We start from the raw sequence: 10,488 nt of genomic DNA on the forward strand, positions 1-10,488 counted from the left end.
ACCCACCAAACCATTTTGTCGACTTGTCCTCTGACAAAATGAATCATTTATGCTTGAGAGAGAAATCAGAGATGACCCCCTGCGGGTTCCTTGGGTTTTCATGGCCCGGTAGCGCCTCTGGTGATTGCTGGTCAAATGCAGCCGCTAAAGCGGATTCAAAATTTCTTTGGTTAACCCGGGCCTGGGGTTCGGTGGTGCGTGACGTTTCCAGCGGTTGTCTTGGTTTGGGAATACCTAACCCGGGTTATAGATCAATTAATTTTCTGGCTTCAGCCACCCGGTCCAGCTCGATATCTTGAGCCCACGGAACATGGAAACTCTGCTTACGCTGATCGGTAACCCTTTAATGTAGCCCCAGTACTCAGTTATTAATCGTTTCAGATACCACTGGAATTAATACCTGACAACTGGCATGCAATCGGTAGTGGTTAGTATTCCCCCAAATATACTCGGGCTTCTATTTGAATAACCCTATCTCTTGTTAGGACACTAGAGTGAAAAATGGGATATATTGCCCAATGAGTATATTTGGATGAATATGGTTTCAGCGTCGAAAGAGATTCAATTGGTTGGGCATGAATTGCCTAAGGGGCACATTCAAACTTACACAACGATACCATTATGCCCCAGCCCTGAGTTTGTTGTCTTAACATGCTATCTGACATCTACAGCACTAGGAAACTAAAGCGGCCGGATTGAAATCAAAAGCCCCTATTGTATGGCTCGCGCAGCCACCTACTGATATCAATCAGGCCACTCCAGTGCACTGCTTGTACTGTGGTCGTGGCTAGCCGTTATAACCCGCGAGTGATCGACATCTCAAGGCAACTTTGTGGCTCAGCGGAGCTTTGTGGTTCGCCATGGTAACAGTGCGCCTCAAGTCCCTTTATGGACCGATGTGGATTTGCGGATTGGTGTCAGTTCGGTTCTGTTGTGTTTTGCAAAGCATTTCATTACAAATGGTCGTCAAACCAAATGATATACGGTCATTTTATATGAATGATCAGGATGCAATCCGTATATGCATAAGCAAGCGCCCAGCCGTAAATCAGAGTCAAGGACCAACAGGAGCTTGAGTCAAAGGGTTACTATGGTGAGCCACAAAGTTACTTTGAGCTGTCCGGCTCTCGGGAGGAATACCCACCGTTGCTCACTAGAGAGGATTCATGGGTTGTGGCCTCTAGCCACAACCCTTGCCCGAGTATGATACCATTTTCACTAGCACACCTATGATGCGGCTCTGCAGGGTTTGTTGGGTTAAGACGAGTAAGGGTTCCTGTTGTTTTCATAGGGTCGATCCATTTGAAATCCGGGTCAGCGAATTGACCCAGTGATACAACGACTGCGACACACTGAGTAGAGAGCAATTTTATACCAAGGGCTCTCATGGGAGGTGGCACGGGGCGTAGGGCATGCTGCAGACACATCCTAAATCACTAGCTAAAGTCTGTTCCTGAGCCTACTGCTGAACCTACCGTTCTCAGTCAAAGTGGCCATTATGGTGGATTGGGTCAATACCCAGAGTGAAGGATAAGGAAACGATGGGAGGATCGGAAAGAGAGTGGGGGGTGGACTAGAGCAATTGTTAATGGTGAGGGCAATCAACATTGGGCAGATGTGGGCTTTCTGCTAACCAACATTCTGAAGCAGTATCTGATCAGAGCAATTTGGTGGGATGACGGATGCAGGATAGGGGCCTAAAAACGAGCGGGAAAAATGACAACTGTACTGAGATAAAGGCGGGAAGTATGGACGGGGGCGTGGGGGTGTGCCCAGCGGGTCGCATAGAATGTAAACAAGCTACCTACAACGCCTGCGTTATAATTTTATTCCAATGTTTCGCATCCAATCAGTAAACAAGCGGGCGAACTGTTATCCAAGAATGTCCAACTGAGCCAATTGGAATCTTGCGACAAGGATATGATTCCAAACCCACGACATCATATTAGCGCAGCAACAAAAGTTCGAAACTTACGACAAGGGCCACGTTGACCAATTTTCCCCAATAGGCGAACAGGATCTCATTCCCGCTCCGCGACGACATAGTTAGCCAGCAGCCAGATGTAGGTTTCCAAGGTGTAATGGTCATAGAAGGAAATATTCTGCTAGCATTACAAGTTCGTGAAGTTGGCGCGAGGCCAAACATTGATGTACGGAGTTAGCGGTTGAAATAGAGTGCGGGCTAGGGGTTACAATGGCCTCGATGTGTGGTATTATTTCAGACTGCAATGGAAGCTCAAAGGGCACAGCCCGTTTTAATCGGTCCTGCTGTGTCGGATTGGTTTCTGAGTGGTTTTTACAATTGTGGATGTTCGGCGGGGTGAATTGCCAGAGCTGCGCCGGTGTGGGTGTGCGCTTGCGTGACTCGGTGCGGGTGAGAAGCAAATGTGTGGTACCTGACCATTCGTAACGTTTTCGGATGCTGGGGCGCCAAGGGGTATCAACCTCCGCCCCGACATGGAAGAGCGCCAAGGAATCTGGATACTTTGTGAATGGTCGGGTGTCGGAGTGGTGAGGGGCTTGCATGAGAAAGGTTTGGCGTAACGAACCTCAGGTCCATACCACTGGCCATTTATTTGCCCGCCAAACCGCAGCCCGCTGGTTCTGATGAATCCCATTGGCATTACCGGTTAACCTCTTTCTAACAGCAACCCCCCCTCATACAGTAAAATAGGCAGAACAAACCAATGGGTAACAAGTAATCACTTCTTGATAATCAAGGGCAGTGTTATTGACACACAATGGATGTCAATTGTGGTTTTTTTATTTCGTTTCTCGTTCTGTTCTTTGCTTGAGGGCAATCTCTGCGGACTTTCTACTCTGGTATGATATTTGATTTTTTGGGTCGGACGATGCAACAAAAGTCTATTACCGCAATCGTAGCCAACCACGCCCAACCCCCCCAAAAATCCCAGAACCTAAACAGAAAAAAAAATATTTATAATAATGCTCTTGTACTCGTAATACAATCCTTGACTCCGGCACTTATGTACCGCCCAGAAAACAACAGGGAAATTTATAATCATTTGCTTTAAAGAAGAACGAGGAAAATAGACGACATAGAAAGAGTCGACCGCATTGAAAGCGGACATCGCACTCATAGATATCAGAAACGAGCCTCATCTTGCGGCACTAATGGATACACAAGGAGAGCACGGATTGAAGTGCCCTGCACGATTCTGCTTCCCTCGGGGTCTTGCCCGCAGACTAATTCTATTAAAGGAAATTGACATTGGAAAGGTATACCGAGCACACCAGGCCAGTGACATACTGGCTAAGGAAAACTCTCACGACAAAGATCCTACACTCACCAGGTCCTCAGCCAGGCCTGGCCCCCCTGACCTGTAGAGCATAGTCGGGTTGATCGTAGCGACTGGGGGAGGATCAGGGTTATCGAGGAAGAAAAACAGATTTTCTCCCTCCGCAACAGTCTGTTCGGGAGCGCTATAAGATGAAGCGGAGATGGGAGGGGCATTCGCAGCGATATCACTCGCCGCCTCTCTCATATACCCCTCATAACGCATGATTGTCTGTTGCATGTGATCCAACTCGCGACGCAAGGCTTTGTTTTCCTCCTCCATCGCTAACAGTCGAGCCCTCAGAGCCGTGTTGCTCTCAGAGAGCCTCGCCCTCTCCTCCGCCAAACCCTCAACCTCTTTCCGCTTGCGTTCTCGGGAGGATTGCGCAGCGGCACGATTTCTCAATACTCGTTCGATCCTTCGCTGCTCCTTCTCCTCCGCCGTCTTTGCTCGTTTCCTGCAAGGTGTGTTAGGATGGAATGCTAGTCTAGCAGTTGAAAGGATCAAAAGAGATGCAGGGACTCACCGAGGTGGGAGGTTTGTAGTAGGGATTGGAAGCTCCTCACCCCACGACTTTCGTCTCTTCCTTTCCGGCTTTGCTGCCGGTTTCGGGTGGTTCGCCTCGCCCTGCTCTGGCTGACCACCAGAAGAGTGCCCAGCTTTAATATTCTCCTTGGGAGATCTTGTGTTGGGTGGGAAAGCCAGATCACTCGCCGTGTTCGATGCAGGAGGGCTGAGATTTTCGTTATCGAATAGCGAGATGTTGCATTCGGAATCCCAGAGCGAGAAACATTTTTCATCCACGTTGCTCTCAAATGTTGAAAGAAGCGAAGGGCCAACCAACCCGTGTGACATCGTGTTGTCTGCAAGAGTTCAAGTCAGGAATGTGTGCAGTTGGTGGGGTCAGTTGAAACCGATAAACGATATGTCTCGGTTTCGCTCCGGTGGCGGTGAGAGGTGCCACAAATGGCACCTATTCCCCGGTGTTGGAAATGGTGAAATGGAGATATAGAGACAAATGGTTTTGTGGTAAGATGTCTCACAAATGGCACCTATTGCCCCCCTTCGTAATAGGTAAAATGGAGATATAGAGGGAAATGGTTGTGATAGATTGTGGCCCAAAGCCCCCAAGCGAGGTGGATGAATTAAGGAGGGGAAGAGTTAAGGTGGGGAAAGGGTACGGGGAGGGTTGTGTGGTGGGTTACCTTTCGGCAATAAGAGGTTTGATAGAAGGAAGACGGTACATGGCCGAGACGATGGGACGGCTGATGAGCGATGAGCATATAATATATGTAGAATACGATACGATCTATTTTCCCTTTTATTTTCTATTTTTACGAGAAAATCTCAGGTGGGTGAATCCCTTTCCATTTCTGGCCGGTTCTGTCACCCCGCACTTTCCCCTTCTCAGATGACTTGGCATCCCAAAGTTCCGCTTCGGTATCATTCCTTACGGCGTACTGCCGTATACACAAAGTATCATGACACGGCCCCGGCACTTGAGAGTATCATAGCCACCCTTGAAAACCTTGTTTCACAGTCATGTGAAGCGGGTGCTGTTACGTTGTTCAATATCGGTTCCTGGTGGGTTGAAGAGGCAGTCACAGGAGATCATTTTTTTCACCCGATTGATGGCCATGCTGGATGTAAACATTTTCGCCATGGTAACGCCGCTAGTCGAGCTGTTTATATTTTGATTTTGGGATACACTATGCCGTAAAAGCAAGATATAAGAGTGCTCGTCGTTTTAGCCTCCTTTGGGAACCCTGCCTCTTGCATGCGGCTCGGGATCCAGTTTTCTATCTTAGGGCTTAGTGCTATGCGATAAGGATCGTGTTTGCAAAAGGTGTTCAATAGTGACGAGTACGATACAATGTTGAGGCCAGGTCGGCAATACAACGATAAATAATTCCATCGAAGAGTACGATTCATTTTCCTCGCACCACAAGAGGCCCCCCCCATGTCAAACATATCTATGACACCCGTATCCTATCCCGCACGAAGATCCCAATGCACTTGAGCCAATCGGGAGAGAGCTATCCCCATATTACATCCAACTTGATAACACATGATACTTATCGCAAGATTGCATGCTCTTTGGAGTTTTCTGCGGTGCGCTAGAAACTGACGATATTAGTGATATTTTTAGCAAAGTTCACTTACCCGACAATATCGGTACGCTCACAAGGTCACTGTTTAAATTTGTTGTCTTGAATGACAATAAAGATGATTTAGCCATAGGGGCGGTAGCCAGTGTGGTGGTTTGATGCTCCTCGTCTAAGCGGGATAGTATCTCGACCGAGGTATGCCTTGTGGAAATAATTGCTCACTGACTTGGCAGATCAACCGATACATGGAGGAAGGAAAATTGACCCGGATTCAGATGTAGTAATTAGGCCAACATAGACGAAGAAAAAATGATCAAGCAGAACATCGTTTAGATAAGCATAAACCGCCACCTAAATGATATATCGCGAGGGGTGGTTGAGCTTGTCTAACCAGAAGCACCTGGAGGAGTCTTAAAAGTAGCAAATACTCCCTGCCAAGCCATGCTCCCAAACAGGATATTACACAGGGCCTAAACCCTCACAATCTCCGAAAATATCCTCTTAACCACAGCACTGCACCACACTGGTATAATTCTGTGAGTATTCTCCCATTGCATTCTATATTGTAAATTAGCATCAAACTATTCAACCACCGACCAGGCTTACCACGCCCCGCAAAGCTAGATCTCGCAATATGAGTGGGAAACGGTGGGCAAGACAGGTTCTAACATTACAGTTTGCAACTGCCATCCCGGAGAAAAAAATGCTTCCAGCAATGACAAGAAATTGAGTATAGGCTCCGCAATCGCCGATTTCTCCTCACGACCGGCAGTCGCGATAGTCGCTTCGAGTCAAACGTAACCGAAGAATTGCCCCATCAACCCTTTTCAGATATGTAACTCTCAGAAGTGAAGCCCCAATCATCACAACCTTACTGGGTTCGCGCATGCGGGGGATACTATGTGGAGTAACCTCATAGCCTTGTTTAGGGTAGATGCCCGGTGGCGTGGCAGAGCGGGGAGAGATTCCACTCCCACTCCAAAATACTCCCAGCGGAGAATGTATAGTGTTGTAGAAACAATGGAAAATAAATGGGCTGTGGGTGGTGGAGAAACAAATCCTCAGATTTCATGATTTTCGAGTTGCGTACGCTCCACAATCATCCTGGCGTACAATCCTAAAGGATAACACCATCTAATGGGAGGACACGGCCTTAGAATGATGGCCAGGGCTTTATTCTCAATTGTCCTTGTGGTTGTGGAGGCCATTGGATGGCCACCATCTTGATTCATATCATCATAATTATACAGGTAATTATGTCCGGAAAAGTATCATAGGCTGTTAGGTCAGGTCATGATGATTTCTTTCAAAATTTGTAAAAGCAAGAGTAGTAACTAGTGATACGGAAGCTAACCCTTTTATGAATTTAAGTTATCACTGGTTACACACAAAACTATCCATAAACTTGATATTTTGGTTAAGGCACCTTTCTGTCGAAGGCAGCCTTCTTGCTTTCGAAGTGCCATTCCCCCAGAACACTGTCTTGAAGACTGAAGGTCATTACGGAATGGGGCATCTTTTTAACTACCCCGTGTTTGCGGACTATGATGATTGATATTGTGCCAAGAATGATTGGATTGGCTGAACCAACCCTTTACTACAAACAGGGACCAACAATAAGGACATTTGTTACATGCTAGATTACAGGGGAGTCTAGACAACGCAATAAAGCGTGAATTACCTCCGGACCATTTATTTCGAATCACCCAGCCCTTATGGTATAGGTCGACTGGTTCTCTCTCGCGAAGGGCTATCCGAGTTGGCTTAACCACCCGGGTCTCTATCAAGCGGAGGTTGCGGAGCCAATAATCAAATAAATATAGAATTTAAATAGACCGAGAGAAGATGAACAGAGAAGTTAAACCAATGTTTCGTGTGAAAGAGCATGCTCTATCAGATAGTAGAGCTTCTTCTTAATCGTCACTTAAGCAAGCCAACTTCATGATTGAAATATCGAGAAACGTAATAGGCGCTAAATAGTCCTTTGATCTACCAGTGCCACCAAGCAGTTATTTTTGCCTGTCGTGGGTTATAGTATACTCAGATTCCTGGCCACGAGATTAGCACAACATCTCCTGCATGAATTGTTGTTGCACGATAGTTACTTATTTCCACTGATGGCCCTAGTCCAGGTGACTATTTTGTTTAAAGTTATAAAGCTTGTTAAGAGGATTTCATCTCGTATGGCCGCTAAATTGCATTTCGATACCTGAGATCGTTGTCAGAGTGTCATGGAAATGCTGTGATAGAGGAGGAGTTTTAGGCCATCCTAGCTTCTCTTCTAGTTCCCAACACGGTTTCTAGTTTCTATAGCCCAAGCTGGGAGGGCGGTGATGGAACCCGGATCAAGTATCCTAGAGATTGAGGACATCTGGATAAAGCTACGCCTCGATTGAAATATTCTAGTGAAATAATGGCACATACTGTGCCTGGAAAGAGGTTCACTATGAAGCAAGTAGATATTAGTTATTGGGAGAAAGAATGATACCTGACGAAATCCCAGACATGTAAATAAGGGCAGAGTTTTCAAATAGAATTGCATGATTGTTTAATTTCCCTGATCGTATCAATGTGTTTCAATGACCAGAAGTACTATGTTACATGTATTCCCCCAGGTATCCAACTGGTCATCGGATTATTAACTGATCAGCTCTAAGTTCAGAGTCCGGGCTTTCGAGACAATAGGAGTTAAATATTTAATTCTGATCCTGTGTCATGATCTCCCCACACCGGGATACTGGCCCTCAGTCTCCTAAGCCATGCAGAATTAACCAAGCGGAAACACAATCGGAGGACGATAGAGTTGATGGGTCACCGGAAGGAAAGAAAAGTAAAGATTTGAGTTGAAAGGCAAACTGCCTGGTTAGTCGACCCGGACACATGGTTGGCAGTGGAGGCAGACCTCGATTGTCAAATGATGATTAAAACAGAGGCCGATTAAGACAATCAATCAACCCTGCCTCCTACCCACTAGAGGTCGCATTCCTCACCAACCGGGGGTAACAACTCCATACTGAATAATTTCATCCAACGTGTGTGTAGGGCCGACTATTCCTGCTAAGGCTAAGGAAGTATTTCAAAACATGATATTGTGAACAATTCTTTTTTAACTCTTGTGAGTGCTCCCACTCTTGCACTAGTTATCAGGTGCATTTTTATTGTCTCACATTTATCTCTCACATCAAAACAAAGTTACATAATATGGGTTTCTTTTCAATCTGTACCATTCTCCCCTTCTGCTAGAATTAGGCGAAAGATAGGGGAGGGCAGAGACTCGGTTACATCCAACAAGAATCTCAATTTTGTATTTTATTTTGTGATATGCCATATTATTCACATATTACGATATGAAGGAGCTCTTCAAGTCAATCCATAGTAGTATCACAAATGTGGCTTAATAAGGAAAGTCTTTTCACATGATTTATGGTTATAAGTCATAGGTACTTTAATACTTTCAGGCATATGACCAATTCGGTCAGGTGACTGGTTTATGCTTTGATTTATTATGTTTTGCAAATGATTGAATTGTGAGTTATTGGACCTGTGTCTGGTAAGTATGCCTTGCAAGTATGATTTATGTTTAGCATATGACTTTATTAGAAGGTCATGGGCTTCAAGTATCTCACTACTTTAGGCTTTACGACTTGTATCTTATATTAGGATTGATTTATGTGTGTTCGCATATGACTTCACTATGAGGTCATGGATTTTAAGTAGGTGACCACTTTGATCCCATGACTGGCGTGGGAGAAAAACTATAGAGGCGANNNNCTTCACAAATACACAGTACCTTTACACTCTTAATTTTTATCAGAATCATTATTACTATTACAACAAGAATCCTCTATGCATAGTAGAATTAGGAAAAGCTTATGAGATGCATTACAGATAATAGACATCAGTGTTCTACTATTAATATCATAGAGGTAGTACTAAGAACTATTGTAGAGAAGAAGAGGAGAAGTAGGGTTCGATATCGCAAAGAGCTAAATCCTCTAAATTGGGATCATTACATTACCAATAATCATGTAAGGTTATGACAAATGATGCTACAATATCTTCCTTCAATCAGAATTGGGAATAGGAGATCAAAATCATAATCAAAACAATAATCTAAGGAAGGTAAGTGATCCCTAAGAAAATGCATCGGTAGAAGTATTGTGGGCAGCAAGTTCACTAACTTAGAAGAACTGATCAATGGTTAATTGATCACTGGCAGGAATTCCAGCAACCAGAAGGATCTCTTAAGCAATAGTACCAGTGCTATCTCCCACATCCAATCGTGTACCAGCAACCTACTTGTTGTACAGAATTGAAATACAATTTGAAGCTTTCCTGGAAGCAACAGGAAACATGACAGCCGGATCAGACTTTTCCTGACAGCTAAAAGGGATTGAACTACTCACATTTGAAGTCACCAATGATAAACTTCAAATATTCTTAGCTAAATGCGAAGGGTACTTTGTAATCTAGTAATATTAAAAATATGATGTTATAAGCAAATTTCCTTATATGAAGTTACTGTTAAGCAGACTTGCTGGACTTTAGATTGTCTTACCGATTCAAGATCAGAGAAAAGAACCAGAATGTGTCACCTATTTGGAATGCAAGCTACATATATAGCTCTAGATGATCAGTTCGGCTATCCCCATAGGAAAGAAATAGTCACATAAAAATATTAAAATCACTTAAAAAGAAACATTTTTGACATACTGAAAGCAATGTCAACTACAGGAATAGGGGGCAGAATTCGACAATACAGAGCTTTATATCATTCTATTAAGCAACTGTTGCAAAGAGTTATGAGCGGTATCTGAAAATTCTGATCAAGCCATTTAGAACATCAGAAAGGTTTTCAATAGTGTTAATTACCGGGGCATAGCGATGATCCGGCTACAGTGTTTATGGCAAGGTGTTCATTAGGGGAGACATGTCTGGTTGTTTGGGAATAGTGAGAATTGTGGCAAACTGGTACAATCACCAGAAAAGGAAAGAATGTGCGCAGGCAAGTGATAATGAAGAAAGTGAGAACTGGGTACTTTGTATTGGTGATGTGATTGCAGTAGTAGATATTGTAAGGT

Source organism: Tuber melanosporum, assembly GCF_000151645.1.
Source record: "Tuber melanosporum whole genome shotgun sequence assembly, scaffold_56, strain Mel28".
In the NCBI taxonomy this organism is placed as follows: domain Eukaryota; kingdom Fungi; phylum Ascomycota; class Pezizomycetes; order Pezizales; family Tuberaceae; genus Tuber; species Tuber melanosporum.